This window comes from Oncorhynchus masou, chromosome 21 (genome assembly GCF_036934945.1).
Source record: "Oncorhynchus masou masou isolate Uvic2021 chromosome 21, UVic_Omas_1.1, whole genome shotgun sequence".
Lineage (NCBI taxonomy): Eukaryota > Metazoa > Chordata > Actinopteri > Salmoniformes > Salmonidae > Oncorhynchus > Oncorhynchus masou.
Window position 1 is genome coordinate 459,207 of NC_088232.1, and position 18,294 is coordinate 477,500.

General features: G+C 43.6%; 1 protein-coding gene across 6 annotated transcripts in view; it reads right to left on the bottom strand.

Annotated features, from left to right (window-relative positions):
• LOC135507555 (type II inositol 3,4-bisphosphate 4-phosphatase-like) overlaps positions 1 to 18,294 on the bottom strand; it is a 369,267-nt gene that overhangs the window by 309,599 nt on the left and 41,374 nt on the right. The window contains exons 1-2 of one of the 6 annotated variants that reach the window (XM_064927062.1): positions 1,248 to 1,273; positions 985 to 1,044 (exon numbers count right to left, since the gene is read on the bottom strand). The exons of the other annotated variants lie outside the window; for them this stretch is intronic. The gene's annotated coding sequence lies outside the window, so the exon portion shown is untranslated. Of the gene's footprint in view, positions 1 to 984; positions 1,045 to 1,247; positions 1,274 to 18,294 lie in introns of those variants that run through there. 6 annotated transcript variants of the gene reach the window in all.

Here is an 18,294-nt window from a genome sequence, read left to right on the forward strand (position 1 = left end):
GATGAAAGCCAAGCTCCTATAATGCCCTTCCCTGTAGATACGCTTGACACACACACACACACACACACACACACACACACACGCGCACACGCACGCATGCACACACATGCACGCACGCGTGATATCTACTGCACATATGAGTGTGCATTATATATTCCTGATGGTATAGAGAAGGGTCACAGGGCTGATTTAAACATGACATCCAATAACAACCAGGTAGCCGCAAACCACATTTGCATTATAACCCATCATGCACCAACAGCGGAGTCTATATAGATGCATTTTGATTGGCTGTTGTCAGTCACCACCACGGCATAGTCTGTCTGCTGTTCCTTAGAGTCAATAACGTCCTCATACACACACACACACACACACACACACGACGACAGGCTGCACGCTGGCAGCAATCTCGCCTGACATTTCCCCCATGCGCAGGAAGGGGCCAAACTGCATCCATTCTGAACCAGCTGATGATATTATCCTCCTCTTTCTTTCTCTCCTGGACAATAACGGCAGCGGGAGCTAAAGCACTAGGGGCCATTTTGGCATTTGTGCGTATGTGTGTCTCGCAGCTAACCAGGTTCCAAAACACCACAGCTTGTTTTTCCTTCGTCTTAAAAAGGTCTCAATTAGTTTGCCCGAGAATTGCTTTTGAAACAATGTAATCGTATTAAAGCAAATTAGAGACGCGGCCTCGCCAACGCGTGGAGACCCTAGATTACAGATGACATTTTGCATGTGACTGGATTTTGTGTCGTCGGTCTTGTTTGGCGACTTGGGGAGCAGGGAATTAGCCATTAAAAAAAGATGTATCTCTGGGATGTGGTAATTGCTTCTTCTTTTATTAGAGCACACAAAGCCGTGTAGCTATAAACCGCACCTCTCTTACATCATTATGCCCCCCCCACACACACACACAGAGGGCTGAGGGAGAAATGGACTATCGAATAGGTGTTGCACCACGTACTGTTTACCAAGTCATACCTTGTCGCTGGCGGCTGGGTTGAAAACATACAGTCGCGGTGGGGTACGGTTGTTGCATGTCTAGGAAAAAGACATTTGGACAATTTAAAACAATGCGTGCAGTTTGTAGTCATTGTAACAGTGGGTGTGTTCCAAACGGAACCCTATACCCTATACAGCAGGGGGTAGATGGGATGAAAAATAATGATAATAATTTGTACACTACAAATTGACCACAACTAAACTCAAAAAGAGATTGTTTGAAAATAACAATAATTTCATACCTGCTTTACATTGAAACACTATTCAAGTCTCGTTCCATTCCTGGGAAGACATGGGAACAGATTTCGTAAATTAAAATTATTTTTTGTTGAATTCCTGTTGAATAACTTTTTTAAAATTTGTTTACGAAAAACTTTGGGGGGGGCAAAATAAATCAATCATTGAGCTCTGGTAAAAAAGTAGTGCACTATATATGGAATAGGGTGCTTAAGGAGTAATTGAAGCAATACAATCCAGCTTCACACCAAAGTGAACAAGAACATTGCCTACTCTGGTGAAAGTTTACCTGCAGTTTATGACAGAGAGACCCACTCATCACTTAGGCACATTTGCATTACAATGAAAAACAACATCACGGTTTCTCTGTGCGTGTGTGCATGTCTGTACGTACAAAAACGAATCACACTCAAACAGCACTGAAGCACAGCCCCTGGGTACAACGTAATACTCCCCTGACGCAGAAATACAGTACATTCACATTCCTGATCAAATACATCAGAGACATTGGGAATGGTCAAGTACTGCTGCTGTAGGTCACATTGTTTTAATAAAACACACTACTAGATGAAATAACAGATGCTTTACATATAACCCTTTACACTCCTACCTGTATACGAGTTGAAAATGGCAGATTTGGACACGGATAAGCGCCTAAATTGGAACACGGTGGCTGTATAGCAGCATGCTAAACATGACGTCAGAGCTCTGGCTCTGCGCTTCACAGCGCTGGATGGGTTTTGACTGACAGACGTTCTGGACCGGAGCACCGCGCGCAACTAGAAGTTGCCCTCCATCCCTCCCGCTGATTGGGTAACTTTTTGTTGTCTGAGTGAGGGAAATGCTGTAAATAAAGAGGACTCTGTGTATTTTGAAAGACGAGGTGATTAGGATTATAATAAATATACCGCCTTGACGTCATACAAGCCAAACACCAGTTAGTCCAAATGTGTACTTCACACTTCAATGTCATAAAAGTCATGTCTCATACAGTGTCAACGTTTATGATCACTAAGCTTGATGTACAGTGACAAGATGACATGGCGTCACACCCTGGGTTGTTCTGAACAGAATGAGCCCCTTTGTCTGGTGTGAAGAGAATTTGCAACACACATGACTTCTTTCTCTGAGCAGCAAAATTGCAATCTGTTTCTCTGAATTGCCCTGTGAAGGCCTAACACTGTAGGATCGTATTTTATATGTTGGCAATAGAACACACTTTCAAATGATGCCCACTTCACCCAGATTGAGGTTCCATTTTTGGAATGTGTAAACAACATTAATTGTGTGATGCCGAGGATACAGGGCTGTGTTCAACACAACTACAAGTCTGCTTGCTCTAGTTCCTCAACAGCCGCTAGGAGAGCTGAAGAAAAAAACCACCTTATAGGTGAAGACTCTTCTTTGAGTCATAAAAGTGCATTGAAATGATTTAGGAAGTGTGTACACTTTGGAGAGGGGTGTGGGTGCTTGGAGACACCAGTTAGTCCTTTCTCTCAAAGCCTTGTCATTTTTTGTCTTATGTTGCACCGACCCCACATTGTCCAGGAATATTCTTATCATGTTACTGAATGTATCCAGAGTATGTTTCTATTTCGTTATCAACACATGTGACGAAATGTACAGTAAATGTACAGTAAATGTACAGTAAATGTCCAGTAAATGTCCAGTAAATGTCCAGTAAATGTAAAATGCACATCAAATCAACACTGTAATGTTTGGATTCAGTCTTGTGTCGGGAAGAATTGTTGTGTCCTCAACTTTGGTCTAATAATTTTCCCATGATCTTCAAACTGTCCCTTTTGATTGCTACCATGCTTATGCATTTCATATTCCTTCTATAAGAAACATTTAAATGTAGCCCTATCCATATTGGCCAATTCCCACGAGAGTAAAGGGTTAACGGAATCCACTATCATTAAAGTCAAGTAAAAAATAAATAAATCCACTATCATTAAAGAAGAAGAAAATATATGTTTTAAAGAAAGTCATTACCATTTACTGCATTTGAAAAAGCGAGAGTCTTTTTACAGAGCTTGTAGAGAAGCTACAAGAGAGGTGTGGATAATTAGTGGAAGGAAACGGTGGTTGGCCGTCTACAAAGCCCCCTGTGAGCTCTACATTCAGAATGAGTCCCAAATGGCATCCTAAATTCCCTACATGGTGCACTACCAGCTCTGGTCAACAGAAGTGCACTACATGTAGGGAATAGGGTGCCATTTAGGATCCAACCCTATAGCAACCATAGACAGCCTCTGTTTTAGTTTTAACAAAGTGGAGGAGAAAAGGAGGAGATTAATAGAAAACATAACAGAGGGATGGAGGATTTTTTTTTAACTCTCCGGTGAGCTGTGGGGATTGAGTCAGAGTGTGGAGAGAGAGAGGGAGATCGAGGGAGAGTGAGAGAGGTAGAACGAGAGTGAGAGAGGGAGAGAGGGCAAGAGAGAGAGCGAGAGAGAGAACGAGAGAGAGCGTGCGAGAGAGATAGCGAGGGCGAGAGAGGACGAGAGAGGACGAGAGAGCGAGAGATAGCGACCACGTTATAAGCTCTTGATTAGGCAGCTTGATTGCAGCACAGATGCCTCGCTGTGGCAACATCACGCTGAGACAGTCGTTTACGTCCCAAATTGGTTAAGTCCCAAATGGCAACCTATTCCCCACATCGGGGGTAGGAGGTGATCTCTCATTGTTTTGTATTTTGAAAAGTGCAAGTCCTTACCATGTTACCTATTTGTATATCTAAGACTTAATATGATACAGTATCTGGACTGTGTTCAATTCCATTTCAATTCAGTCATTTCAGGAAGGTGTGCTGCAATGCCAATATACATCCCACATTGACTGTATTGAAATGGAATTGGCCCAAACCCTGTCTTTCTTTGCCTGGATAGTACTGTTGAAGATTTTCTGCAACATAACCAAGATATTACTTGTACGTTGTTTCATATTTAGGGTCTCAAAAGCCCAGAGCCTGAAGGTCCTTGACTTAAATTTTTGATGTGCTTTGATAAAATAAAAAAAGACGGAGGAATCCAGACCTAGAACCGTCTCTTTGCGTGATCCGGACGATGTAAACACGCTCAGGTAACTGGAAAACAAACAGACAATGTGTTTCACGGTTGAGGGCGCCACACAAGTGCTTTGTGTGTCCCCGAAGTGGTGCCTTTTTCTCAGAAGAAAAACTACATAATAATATGACAATATAATTGTTTTTTTTATGGACATCTTCTTTTTTTGTATCAATAAAAACAAACAAGCCTTTGATCAGAGGGCTTCTGAAGACATGTTTATGAATAAGGGGACATGCAGTGCCTTGCGAAAGTATTCGGCCCCCTTGAACTTTGCAAACTTTTGCCACATTTTAGGCTTCAAACATAAAGATATAAAACTGTATTTTTTTGTGAAAAATCAACAACAAGTGGGACACAATCATGAAGTGGAACGACATTTATTGGATATTTCAAACTTTTTTAACAAATCAAAAACTGAAAAATTGGGCGTGCAAAATTATTCAGCCCCTTTACTTTCAGTGCAGCAAACTCTCTCCAGAAGTTCAGTGAGGATCTCTGAATGATCCAATGTTGACCTAAATGACTAATGATGATAAATGCAATCCACCTGTGTGTAATCAAGTCTCCGTATAAATACACCTGTACTGTGATAGTCTCAGAGGTCCGTTAAAAGCGCAGAGAGCATCATGAAGAACAAGGAACACACCAGGCAGGTCCAAGATACTGGTGTGAAGAAGTTTAAAGCCGGATTTGGATACAAAAAGATTTCCCAAGCTTTAGACATCCCAAGGAGCACTGTGCAAGTGATAATATTGAAATGGAAGGAGTATCAGACCACTGCAAATCTACCAAGACCTGGCCGTCCCTCTAAACTTTCAGCTCATACAAGGAGAAGACTGATCAGAGATGCAGCCAAGAGGCCCATGATCACTCTGGATGAACTGCAGAGATCTACAGCTGAGGTGGGAGACTCTGTCCATAGGACAACAATCAGTCGTATATTGCACAAATCTGGCCTTTATGGAAGAGTGGCAAGAAGAAAGCCATTTCTTAAAGATATCCATAAAAAGTGTTGTTTAAAGTTTGCCACAAGCCACCTGGGAGACACACCAAACATGTGGAAGAAGGTGCTCTGGTCAGATGAAACCAAAATTGAACTTTTTGGCAACAATGCAAAACGTTATGTTTGGCGTAAAAGCAACACAGCCCATAACCCTGAACACACCATCCCCACTGTCAAACATGGTGGTGGCAGCATCATGGTTTGGGCCTTCTTTTCATCAGCAGGGACACGGAAGATGGTTAAAATTGATGGGAAGATGGATGGAGCCAAATACAGGACCATTCTGGAAGAAAACCTGATGGAGTCTGCAAAAGACCTGAGACTGGGACGGAGATTTGTCTTCCAACAAGACAATGATCCAAAACATAAAGCAAAATCTACAATGGAATGGTTCAAAAATAAACATATCCCGGTGTTAGAATGGCCAAGTCAAAGTCCAGACCTGAATCCAATCGAGAATCTGTGGAAAGAACTGAAAACTGCTGTTCACAAATGCTCTCCATCCAACCTCACTGAGCTCGAGCTGTTTTGCAAGGAGGAATGGGAAAAAATGTCAGTCTCTCGATGTGCAAAACTGATAGAGACATACCCCAAGCAACTTACAGCTGTAATCGCAGCGAAAGGTGACGCTACAAAGTATTAACTTAAGGGGGCTGAATAATTTTACACGCCCAATTTTTCAGTTTTTGATTTGTTAAAAAAGTTTGAAATATACAATAAATGTCGTTCCACTTCATGATTGTGTCCCACTTGTTGTTTATTCTTCACAAAAAAAATACAGTTTTATATCTTTATGTTTGAAGCCTGAAATGTGGCAAAAGTTCAAAGTTCAAGGGGGCCGAATACTTTCGCAAGGCACTGTACATGCATAGTTTTACCCTGTACACAAATCCAAGGAAGACAGAATATGATAAAAAAAAATATATTAAAAAACTGCACATTGTGGAAGTAAATAAGGGAAGCATCCAGACAAGAATTGTCCAAATAAAAGCTGATGCCCGTATGCAGATGGTGCCTCCACAGGAGTTGATCCTTTAAGACAGGTGCAATGAAATGGAGCTTTGGCAAGAATTAGCCACGATAATATGAATACAACATCACCAATAGCTTATTTTCAAGTGTCAAATTCTAACTATGCTGTGTGACAAGGTTGCCACTCTCCTCAGCTACCTCTAAATTATCAATGAGACAAAAAAGGACATTCAAGTTTTAATAGAATTCAAGGTGATATGGTTGCCAGAAAAAGGTTTCAGCTGAACTGACACTATTCTGTCATGCCTAACCAGTTGTTGATCCCAATTCAAATCTTAAATGGTAGATTTTCTAAAGATAACGGACGATGAAAAATTGGCTTCTCGGGAAAGTGGCATTTGGCTGCTTGTGTGTCCACTGAGTTTTGCCTCAGAGAGTGGTGACCAGAGATCTGCTCATCTGTGAGGAGAGATATGGAGGCTGTGAGAAGGGGTGGCAGGTAGCCTAGTGGTTAGAGCGTTGGGCCAGTCACCGAAAGGTTGCTAGATCGAATCGCCGAGCCGACAAGGTAAAAATCTTTCGTTCTGCCCCTGAACGAAGCAGTTAACCCACTGTTCCTAGGCTGTCATTGTAAATAAGAATTTGTTCTTAACTGACTGCTTGGATAAATTAAAAAATAGAAGGCACCCAGCCACGACACGGTGGGGAGGGCTATGACATGGTAGAACACAGTCGCAGTGCTGTTGGAGTGGAGCATATTCACATTTAAGCGGTTGTACCCTGGTTGGTGACACACCTTTGATAAGGGAGCACTGACAGGTAATCCTAATGTCACTCCCACCTCTATCTTCCCCTGGGGAATCAAAAGGTGTGGATAGAGGAGGAGATGGGTGCAACTGGTTTCTCTCCCTGCCTCTCTCTAACTATCTCTATCAGTCACACCTGCACTGCATCAAACCAGGAAATGGAGAACAGTACCCCAGAGAGAGTGAATGGGTCAGGGCTGTCAAGCTGCAGTGGGGACTGTGGAGGGAGTGCCTGGAATTAGCTTTGGATGTTTCTCAGCTGGGCCGGCTACCCGTCAAACCAATTCATTACCATTCGTAACAAGAGATAACTACACATTTGAATGGGACCCCATAGTGGCTCAACAGCCCTCCAGTTTCCCACTAACACACCAGCTATAAGGCAACTGGGCTGCGTTACTGAAATACACACGGGGCATCTAGTGCCTCTAGTACTGCATCTCAATGAGAGCAGCCATCATCTACCTAACCCAGTATAATTATCAATGATAATCATCCATCAAAGAGATTAAAAGCCCAATTAGTGATTGTGTCGTGTTTATTGCCTATGTGTTTACGGATGCTTGGTATCATACAGTAATCCCATCACCTTTGCAGTCGGTGGCTTTATACATCAATTAACGTTATTAGCCAGCAAGCACAACTTGGTTCTTCATCATGGAGATGAAAGATTGCACCGTGGTACTTCATCAAAGATGGTTCCACTGAACTGACAAGACCGCTAATAGGAGTTCATGGCTTAAAAGATATGTGTGCTAGGCAATAAAATGTAAAAAGCCGTTTTGAAATATGTAATGTTCTCTGTTCTATATTACCTGAATACTGAGGACCTCAGATTTCCTGTTATTGTCATGAGTCTTGTCCTGGAAGAAGCACTGAGCGATATTCCCTTAGATAGGCCAGCTGCAAAGTCAAAAACTCCTGAAAACTAAAATGAGCCTTTTTGGTCTTGATTTAAGGTTAGGGTTAGGCATGATGGCTAGCAGTATGGTTAAGGTTAGATTTCATATCAGATTGTACGACTTTGTATTAGCTAGTGACCACTCCCAGAACAAGATTCATGACGAAAAACGCTAACCTGCTATTGGGCATGTAAGTCATTTTACAGTGTTATTTTGTTGTTGTTATTTATTCTGCTGATAAAGACGCGCTTATATCCTTGATGTCTTAAATTAGAACATAAATGTAGGTTTGTGGCAATAAGCTGCTTGGTATTGAGTTGAGATTTTTCCAATAGTAGTTGACAGTCTGATTTGTACAATCTAATTTGGAACTGTTGACATTATATTAGCATATGGAGATGAAGCATGACCAGGTGTGTGTGTGTGTGTGTGTGTGTTTGGCCATGGGTGTGTGTGTACAGTGGGAACGAGGAAAGTCAAAGTCGAAGTCGTCTTTTGTTGGCCTGTCAGTCCATTATGGGTCAATTACCTCAACCTTTATCTGGCTCAGAGACAAAAACAGTAATGAAGTTACTGAAGCAGTTGTCATGGAGATGACTCCTTCAATGACGGAACCTGCCAGCTCCAGTGTCAGGCCCACACAACCTAATTATCAAACATACAGTGAGTGTACAAAACATTAGGAACACCTGCTCTTTCCATGACACAGACTGACCAGGTGAAAGCTATGATCCCTTGTTGATGTCACTTGTTAAATCCACTTCAAATCAGTGTAGATGAAGGGGAGGAGACCGGTTAAAGAAGGATTTTTAAGCCTTGAGACATGGATTGTGTGTGTGTGCCGTTCAGAGGGTGAATGGCCAAGGCAAAAGATGTAAGTGCCTTTGAACGGGGTGGTATGGTAGTAGGTGCCAGGCGCACCGGTTTGTGTGTCAAGAACTGGGACGCTGCTCAACAGTTTCCTTTGTATATCAATAATGGTTCACAACCCAAAAGACATCCAGCCAGCTTGACTGTGGGAAGCGTTGGAGTCAACATGGGCCAGCATTCCTGTGGACCGCTTTCTCAGTGCCTTGTATAGAGAAAGCGATGGTGCAAATGAACATGAACATTATGGTGTTCCTAATGTTTTGTACAGTCAGTGTTTCGATACCTCTGATCTAAACCTGAAAAAAAACAATATTCAGTTGAAGGAGAAAGAGAGTGAGAGAGTGATAACAGAGTTAGAAAGAGAGAGAGAGAGCGATAACAGAGTTAGAAAGAGAGAGAGAAATTAAACAATTCATTCCACCTTGAGAGAAAAGTCTGTTTTCAGTCAGTAGAAAAGCAACACTATTCTGTCAGAGACTCGCCTCTCACTCCCCCTTCTCTATTCTCCTCAGTCAAACACACACAGGAGCAGTGAGTCTACTTCTACTGGGAACCCTAATACTTCTGAAACCACCTCAGTGGCAGCAAATGAGAGTCCGGCCGGAGCCAATGATTGGCTGTGACAACTGGCACAGCTAGCTAGGAAGCCATAGAGTCACTCTGCTGGGCAGTTTGAGTGTCGGGGGACTTTTTTGGGCACAGCCCCGGGTCATTCAAAGGAAAAATGAATAGCTAGGTGTCTCTTACAAAATAGATTTAAAAAAAAATCTCAATAAGACTAGCTTGTATAAATAAAGATTGGATGGAAAAATGTGTCAGGAATTTCTTGGGTGGGACACCAGGTTATTGAAGGGCAAATAATGTATGGGGACGTTTTTAGGTGCGACACAAAGTTATTCGAAAGTCAAAAGGATGTCACATTATCGGAGAAGCCGGTAAAGTAATTACAGTACAAGGCCATTCAAACTGGGCTTGATACAAACTCTACTTATTGTCATTCCTTGTGGCATTAACTATTAGGTAAGGCAGTTAAGTACTTAATTAATTGTGTCCAACACAGAAAGCAATAAGAGAGATAACTACGGTGGAATAATTACTTTTGAATTAAACACTGAGGAAAGGGTTTATCTCTAACTTAACCACCTCAAGCTGTCCTGTACTGACTGAAGAGAGGAGAAGTGGAACACACTGAAATACTCTTCCATGAAGGACTAATGAAGAAACACTGAGAAAGACCCTGTTATCTCACTACACTTACCCTCTTCTATACCCAATCTCCCTCCTTCCTTCCTTTTCCATTCTCCCTCCTTCGACTCATATACTGGTGCCTTTCCCTTCAATCAATTCCATTCTCTCCCCTTCTCTTTCCCCATGCTGGACCCTGTCAGTGGGGTGTCCCCATACGGGCCAGACGAGCTCTGCCTGACAGGCCGGGGACTTGGTGGCCATGGTGACAAAGTGCAGCTGCCCCGTTCTGTAATCACTCCCCAATCACGGGGGGCAGAGGGGAGGGAGAGAAAGGAAGGAGAGGAGAGGGAGAGAGGGAGTGATTGAGAGAGATGGGGAAAGAGAGCGAGAGAGAGAGAGAGGGGGACATGGTGCATGAAGAGTGGAGCATTGGAGCATCACTTAGCCTTATATTCCTCTCAGACCTGACATCCACACAGAGTGACAGTGGTCCTTTAAAAAGGGGAATAATCCCAGAAATCATCAAAACCTGAAAAGCTTCACACACTCAGAATCCCACAGAGTTTGAGTGGTTCAGCCATCAGGGGGCAAAGTACTGTATACGTACGTGTGCGCGCGCATACACACACACACACAGCCCTCACCTACCCACGCACATATCCTTCAGCTATTAATTGACTATTAAGCAAGAGTAGACATAGCCTAATTAATTAAATATACCAATTTAATAACATTCTCCATTAGTCCTCTTACATGTTTTATCAACTGCTGTACAGTTGCAACAGGGCCACACACACACACACACACACACACACACACACACACACACACACACACACACACACACACACACACACACACACACACACACACGAGCAGCTTTCCATCCATTAGGCCAATACTGTAACTGTCCTATTGATCTGCTGTATGTGGCTTCATTAGAAGCCTGTCTGTCCACATCAATACCTTTGTACCTCAGTCTGAGTTTCCTAACACTTTGTCTATACTTCCCCAGAGCTGATATAAAAAGCCCATCCTGCTCATCTCTGCATGCTGGCTTCATCAGGATCAATTAGGAGAGAAATTAGAGAGAAGGCCTGTGTCCCAAATGGCACGACAGTATATAGGGCCCATGTGGCTCTGGTCAAAAGAAGAGCACTTTATAGGGATTAGGGGGTCATTTGGGACCCATACATGGTAACTGCCACTTCCAGAGAGGCTGGCAGGTCCATTTGCAGGAGTGTATGGTTGATGTTCAAGATGGTTCACTAAGACATGCAGACCCAATTAGCTCTCTCGCCGAACTAGGGTCTTTACTTATTAATGAAGCTGTTGTGGATATTGCAGGTTGTGTACACACACACACACACACACACACCGAGAGCAGCTGGAAGAAGTATTTTCCCAATTAAAATCCGTTTGCTGAGTAAACACATTCTCCACACAAAAGCCTGAGTCTTCCCATCTCTGCATCGTTTAATATGCAATCTCTCCGCGGATCTCCGATTCTCTAACTCTGTAATTGTAAACATTAGTTCGGAGAGTTCACAAGACGACACCACCGGAACCCCTAGTATTACCCCCTGCATTTCTCCCCTTCAAAACTGAAACATCTCTGCTGCTGTATGGACCTCCTGAGACACCGTACTCATTCAAAACATGGGATGTGACTTCATACAGGGTTGTTTGGTAGTGTAATATTCTTTGTTTAGTCTACCTAGAGATCATTTAACACCAATTTTCCATTGGTTGTGAATGACGTGCAGGGGAGTTGGTGTCCTTACAAGGTAAGGCAATAGAGGGATTGATTTCACTTGGAAAAGCACTACACTTCCAATTCATTAGTACTGTATTATTCTAGTGTTTCTTTGGTGTTAAAGGAGGTTTTTAGGTAAAGGTTCATCCAAGTCCTCTCTGTTTCCAAAGCAATTTCCAACAGTCAAGAGATACCGAAAAATGCAAAGGAAGGAATTGGGATTTGACTTGGGAGTTAAGCGAGGCAATGAGACCTAAAAGGCCTGTATCCACAAAGCCTCTCATAGTAGGAGTGCTGATCTAGGATCTGTCCATACAATCGTATTCATTATGAAATAAAAGGCTATATCAGCACTCCCACTTTGAGGTGCTTTGTGGATACTTTCAATTCTGAAACATAAATATAAAATATCCTCAGCAGTCCTCTAACATCTCTACCTGATTCAGACCCAGACGAAGATTAAACATCCTTCCCTCCATTGAGGTTCCCTCCCTCGTTCAGGGGAGAAGAAAATGAGAGGGAAATGGAGAATTCTCGTATCCACTATTACTGGGAGCAAGGGATGAAGACACAAAGAGAAGGAAAGAAAACTACACAAAGAAGAGTTTCTCCTCCATTTTGGGGGGGTAGTCGGCAGAGTAATTTCTCCTGCTGGCGTGTGGCTAAATGATTAGGACACACGAGAGACAGAGGAGATGAGGACAGAACAGAAGACGTAGAAAAACACACTAGTAGTAGTGGTACACAAGAGCTCCAAGGTGACCTGCCTAAATGACTAACACCCTGTAGCGCTCACATCTGTAGTTATGAAGCTCTTTGAGAGGCTGGTCATGACACACATCAACACCATCTACCCAGACACCCTGGACCCCCTCCAATTCACATACTGCTCCCAACAGATCCACAGATGACGCAATCTCAATTGCGTTTCACACTGCCCTCTCTCAAGAAGGGAAATAAACGCTTGAGAATGCTGTTCATAGACTACACCAGAGTCCTATCCAAGCTCATCACCAAGCCAGGGATCCTGGGTCTGAATCCCTTCCTTTGCAACTGGGTCCAGCATACAGGGAGGAGGTCAGAGACCTGCCAGTGTGGTGCCAGAACAACAACCTCTCCCTCGACATCAGCAAGACCAAGGAGCTGATCGTGGACTACAGGAGAAAGGGGGGAGAGCACGCCCAACTCCGCGTCGACAGGGCTGCAGTGGAGCAGATTGAGAGCTTCAAGTTCCTTGGTGTCCACATCACTAAGAACTTGGTCCACACACACCCTCACAGTCATGAAGGGGGCACGGCAGCGTCTCTTCCCCCTCAGGAGACTGAAAAGATTTGTCATGGGGCCCTCAGATCCTCAAAACGTTCTACAGCTGCACCATCGAGAGCATCTTGACTGGCTGCAACATCGCATGGTATGGCAAATGCACGTCCCCCGACTTCAAAGCTCTACAGAGGGTGGTGTGGACAGCCCAGTCCATCACTGGGTCCGAGCTCCCTGCCATCCAGGACCTCTATACCAGGCGGTGTCAGTGGAAGACCCCAAAAATGGCCAAAGACTCTTAGTTAATTAATGGTTACCCAGACTATCTGCGCTGACCCTACGCACACTCACCCACCCACCATACACACACGCACACCTACATACACAAACCTTTACACTCATCTTTTGCTGCTGCTACTCTGTTCTTTATTTTACTCTTATTATTATCTATCTTGATGCCAAATCACTTTACCCTGTGTTCATGTACATATCATTGTGTGTTTTATTCCTTGTGATACATTTAAAAAATATATTTTATTATTAACTGCATTGTTGGGAAAGGCTTGTAAGCAAGCATTTCACTGTAAAGTCTACACCTGTTGTATTCAGTGATTGTGACAAATAAAATTAGATTTTTTGATTAAACATGAAAAATTGTTAGCAAAAAGCTCAATTAGCTAGTGCCTCAGTGGACATCAAATTAGGTTTTTATACCATTATGTTTCATCCTCCTGTACCAAGATACTGTCGGCCATTGTTTTTCTACATGTCATGATAGACAACATCACTATTGTATCTAACGTTTCATCAGTGAAAGGTGATGACTCTGGCCCGCAGAGGGGGCCCCTGGGTGCCTTTTGAAACTAAGATGGAGGCCCTGAGTCAACCCACAGCATCTTTAAAATGGGGCTCTCCAGTCTGGGAAGAGGAGAAAGGAGGGATTGAGAAAGCACGAGAAAAGATGATAAAGGACTGGGGAGACGAGGAGAAAAGATGGAGGGAAGAGTAGAAAGGATGTAAAAAAAAGAGGAGAAGTGATGGAGGACTGAGGGGAGAAAAGTGTAGTGTGTTGTCCTCATATGTCATGTAATTAACCTTTGCTGTCTGACTGTGCAGGCGCTTTGTTCAGTTTAAAGCTCTACTGACCTTCAGTTAGCATTCTTAAGCCACTTTAACCAAACACACACACACACAATGGCGAGCTGCATTGTCGCGTAGAGGACGCGTTCTGGTGTGTGCGTGCGCAATCAAGGTGTCACATTTACAGTGAGAGGCTCTGTTTTGTCTTGTTTACGAGCATGGGTGTTTGTTTTAAGGCTATACGCACAGTGTATTGCCGTACGTCTGTTGAGGAAATACTGCATAGACGAGCCATTCTACTCTGAGCCATGCCCTGCGTTGCGCTGACTGCTCCATGACATTTATAGACCCAATCAGATGGTGTAATATTACGGGGCTGCTTTCACGTCACACACTGTGGGGGTGAGTTATTGCACCCTTGGGAAATACACTCTAATGAATCATTACACAGATAGCGGTAGGAGACGGGAATTGGACTTCTAATTCTGTCTGCAGGATAGCCGCTTTAAATTAACAGAGTATACATCCCAAATGGCACCCTATTCCCTACAGGACCCATAGGGCTCGGGTCTAAAGTAGTGCACTATAAAGGGAGTAGGGTACCACTGGGGATGCATCCAGGGTGTTAGCGTAGCATGCTAAGTAGAATAACAATATTGGTGCATATTGCAAACGAAATGTCTGGGGTATACCTGCCATTGCAAATTACACTTAAATCGATCACACACAGAAGACAATATTGGCACCGTTTAATGCCATTACAGCGGGGACATTTAGAAAAGAGAGATGAATTGTTGGGAGGAGTAGACATTGTTATGCAGTAGCGCGGTGTGACGGCTAATAGGTGCGTTCAGGAACGAGTTTGTGTTTGGTCAGTATATCAAAACATCAATAGTTATGAATCAATGTGTGGAAGAAGGAGTAAAGTACTACTGTACATGCAGGGAATGAAACCGCAGTTTAAGTGGTGAAAAAAGAAGAGGTGAAATAATGATCAAAGAGCTGTGGGGTGTGAAGGCATTGCATACACTCCGTCCATCCATCCAGTGAGTATTTCACCTACAACTGCAGTGGACAAAAAAAGATCAGTTATTCAATAGCCATTTCACTTGTTTCCAGTTTATCTCATGGCTGCAAACCAGACGAAGTGAGTCCCCATTGTTTCTCTGATCCCAGACGTGTCATTACTACAGGCTACACACGCACACGCACGCACGCACACACACACACACACACACACACACACGCGCGCACACACACACACGCGCACACACACGCGCACACACACACGCGCACACACACGCGCACACACACGCGCACACACACGCGCACACACACACACGAAGACGAGTGTTCTGTTTTTCAAGACACTAATTGGGAAACAGTAAAAAGCTAATAGCGATGGAGGTTAAGCATTTTTGCCTATATTGCTGGGTCAAACACACACACACACACACACACACACACACACACACACACACACACACACACACACACACACACTTGCTTGAAAACCTGCCAAACTACGCTACATGACCAGAAGTATGTGGACACCTACTCGTCGAATATCTCAAAATCATGGGCATTAATATGGAGTTGGTCCCCCCTTTCCTGCTATAACAGCCTCCACTCTTCTGGGAAGGCTTTCCACTAGATCTTAGAACATTGCTGTCAGGACTTGCTTCCACTCAGCCACAAGAACCTTAGTGAGGTCGGGCACCGATGTTGGGCGATTAGGCCTGGCTTGCAGTCGGCATTCCAATTCATCCCAAAGGTGTTTGATGGGGTTTAGGTCAGGGCCCTGTACAGGCCAGTCAAGTTCTTCCACATCAATCTCAACAAACCATTTCTGTAAGGGCCTCGCTTTGTGCACAGGGGAATTGTCATGCTGAAACAGCAAAGGGCCTTCCACAAACTGTTGCCACAAAATTGGAAGCACAGAATCGTCTAGAACTGAGGTGGACAACTCCAGTCCTTGAGGGCCTGACGGTGTCACAGTTTTGCCACAGCTAACACACCTGACTCCAAAAATCACCTAATCATGATCTTCAGTTTAGAATGGAGTTTGATTAATCAGCTGTGTTTGCAAGGGATGGAGAAGAAGTGTGACACCAATCAGACCCCTGAGATCTGGAGTTTCCCACCCTTGGTCTAAAATGTCATTGTATGCTGTAGCGTTAAGATTTCCCTTCACTGGAACTAAGGGGCCTAGCCCAAACCATGTAAAACAGCCCCAGACCATTATTCCTCGTCCACCAAACTTTACAGTTGGCACTATGCATTGGGGCAGGTAGCGTTCTCCTGGTATCCTCCAAATACAGATTTGTCCGTCAGACTGCCAGATGGTGAAGCGTGATTCATCACTCCAGAGAACGCGTTTCCACTGCTCCAGAGTCCAATGGCGGCAAGCTTTACACCACTCCAGCTGACGCTTGGCATTATGCATGGTGATTTTAGACTTGTGTTCAGCTGCTTGGCCATGGAAGCCATTTCATGAAGCTCCCGACGAACAGTTCTTGTGCTGATGCTGCTTCCAGAGGTAGTTTGGAACTCGGCAATGAGTATTGCAACCGAGGACAGACTATTTTTACGCGCTACGCGCTTCAGCACTCGGTGGTCCCATTCTGTGAGCTTGTGTGGCCTACCACTTCGCAGATGAGCAATTGTTTTTCCTAAATGTTACAACTTCAAAATAACAGCACTTACAGTTGACCGGGGCAGCTCTAGCAGGGCAGAAATTTGACGAAATTACTTGTTGGAAAGGTGAGATCCTATGAAGGTGTCATCCTATCACTGAGCTCTTCAGGAAAGCCATTCTACTGCCAATGTTTGTCTATGGAGAGTTTATACACCTGTCAGCAATGGGCTTGGCTGAAATAGCCAAATCCGCTAATTTGAAGGGGTGTCCACATACTTGTGTGTACAGTGCATTCGTAAAGTATTCACACCCCTTCACTTTTTCCCCCCAAAAAATTGTTCAAAAATGTATTCAAGTTATCTATTTTCCTCATCAATCTACACACAATACCCCATAATGACAAAAGCGAAAACGGGGTCAATTTTTTTTGTGCATATTTATGAATCATCTAAAACTGAAATACATAATTTACATAAGTATTCAGACCCTTTGCTATGAAACAAAATTGAGCTCCTCAAGATGTTTCTACAACCACGTGGTAAATTCAATTGATTGGCCATGATTTGGAAAAATCACACACCTGTCTATATAAGGTCCCACAGTTGACAAAACAAAGCCTTGAGGTCAAAGGAATTGTCCGTAGAACACCAACGTAGATCTGGGGAAGGGTTCAAAAACTTTCTGCAGCATTGAAGGTCCCCAAGAACAAAGTGGCCTACATCATTCTTAAATGGAAGAAGTTTGGAACCACCAAGACTCTTCCTAGAGCTTGCCGCCCAGCCAAACTGAGCAATCGGGGGAGAAGGGCCTTGGTCAGGGAGGTTCCACAGATGGGAGAACCTTCCAGAAGAACAACCATCTCCGAAGCACCACCAAGCTTGTAGCATCATACTCAAATAGACTTGTGGCTGTAATTGCTGCCAAAGCGTCAACAAACTACTTATGCAAATGTGATATTTCCATTTTTTACTGTTAATACATTTGCAAACATTTCTAAAACTTTAGATTGATTAGGGGAAAAAGGCTGTAGTGTAACCAAATGTGGAGAAGGTCAAGGGGTCTGAATACTTTCCGAATGCACTATATAGTGTACAGCATGTATATATGTGTGTACTCATGAGTTTACAATTACAAAGTGTAGTAGTTGTGTGTGTGGATTCAAAGTGTGTGTGCTGCGTATACCACGTGTGTGTGTGTATTTTACTACATGCATGTTGAACTACTGACAAAGAAGAAAGAACAACAGACTTATCTGCCAGGGAGAGAGGTTTAAACACACACACACACACATACACACACACACACACACACACACACACACACACACACACACACACACACACACACACACACACACACACACACACACACACACACACACATACGAAGCAAAGCCTCATAATTCTTCATGACTTCTAAGGTCAACAGATGGAACAATCTCCCCGACCATCCATCTTACTGCAGCAGCCTTCAGAGAGAAATGTTCCATGTACAAACAAGACTGTC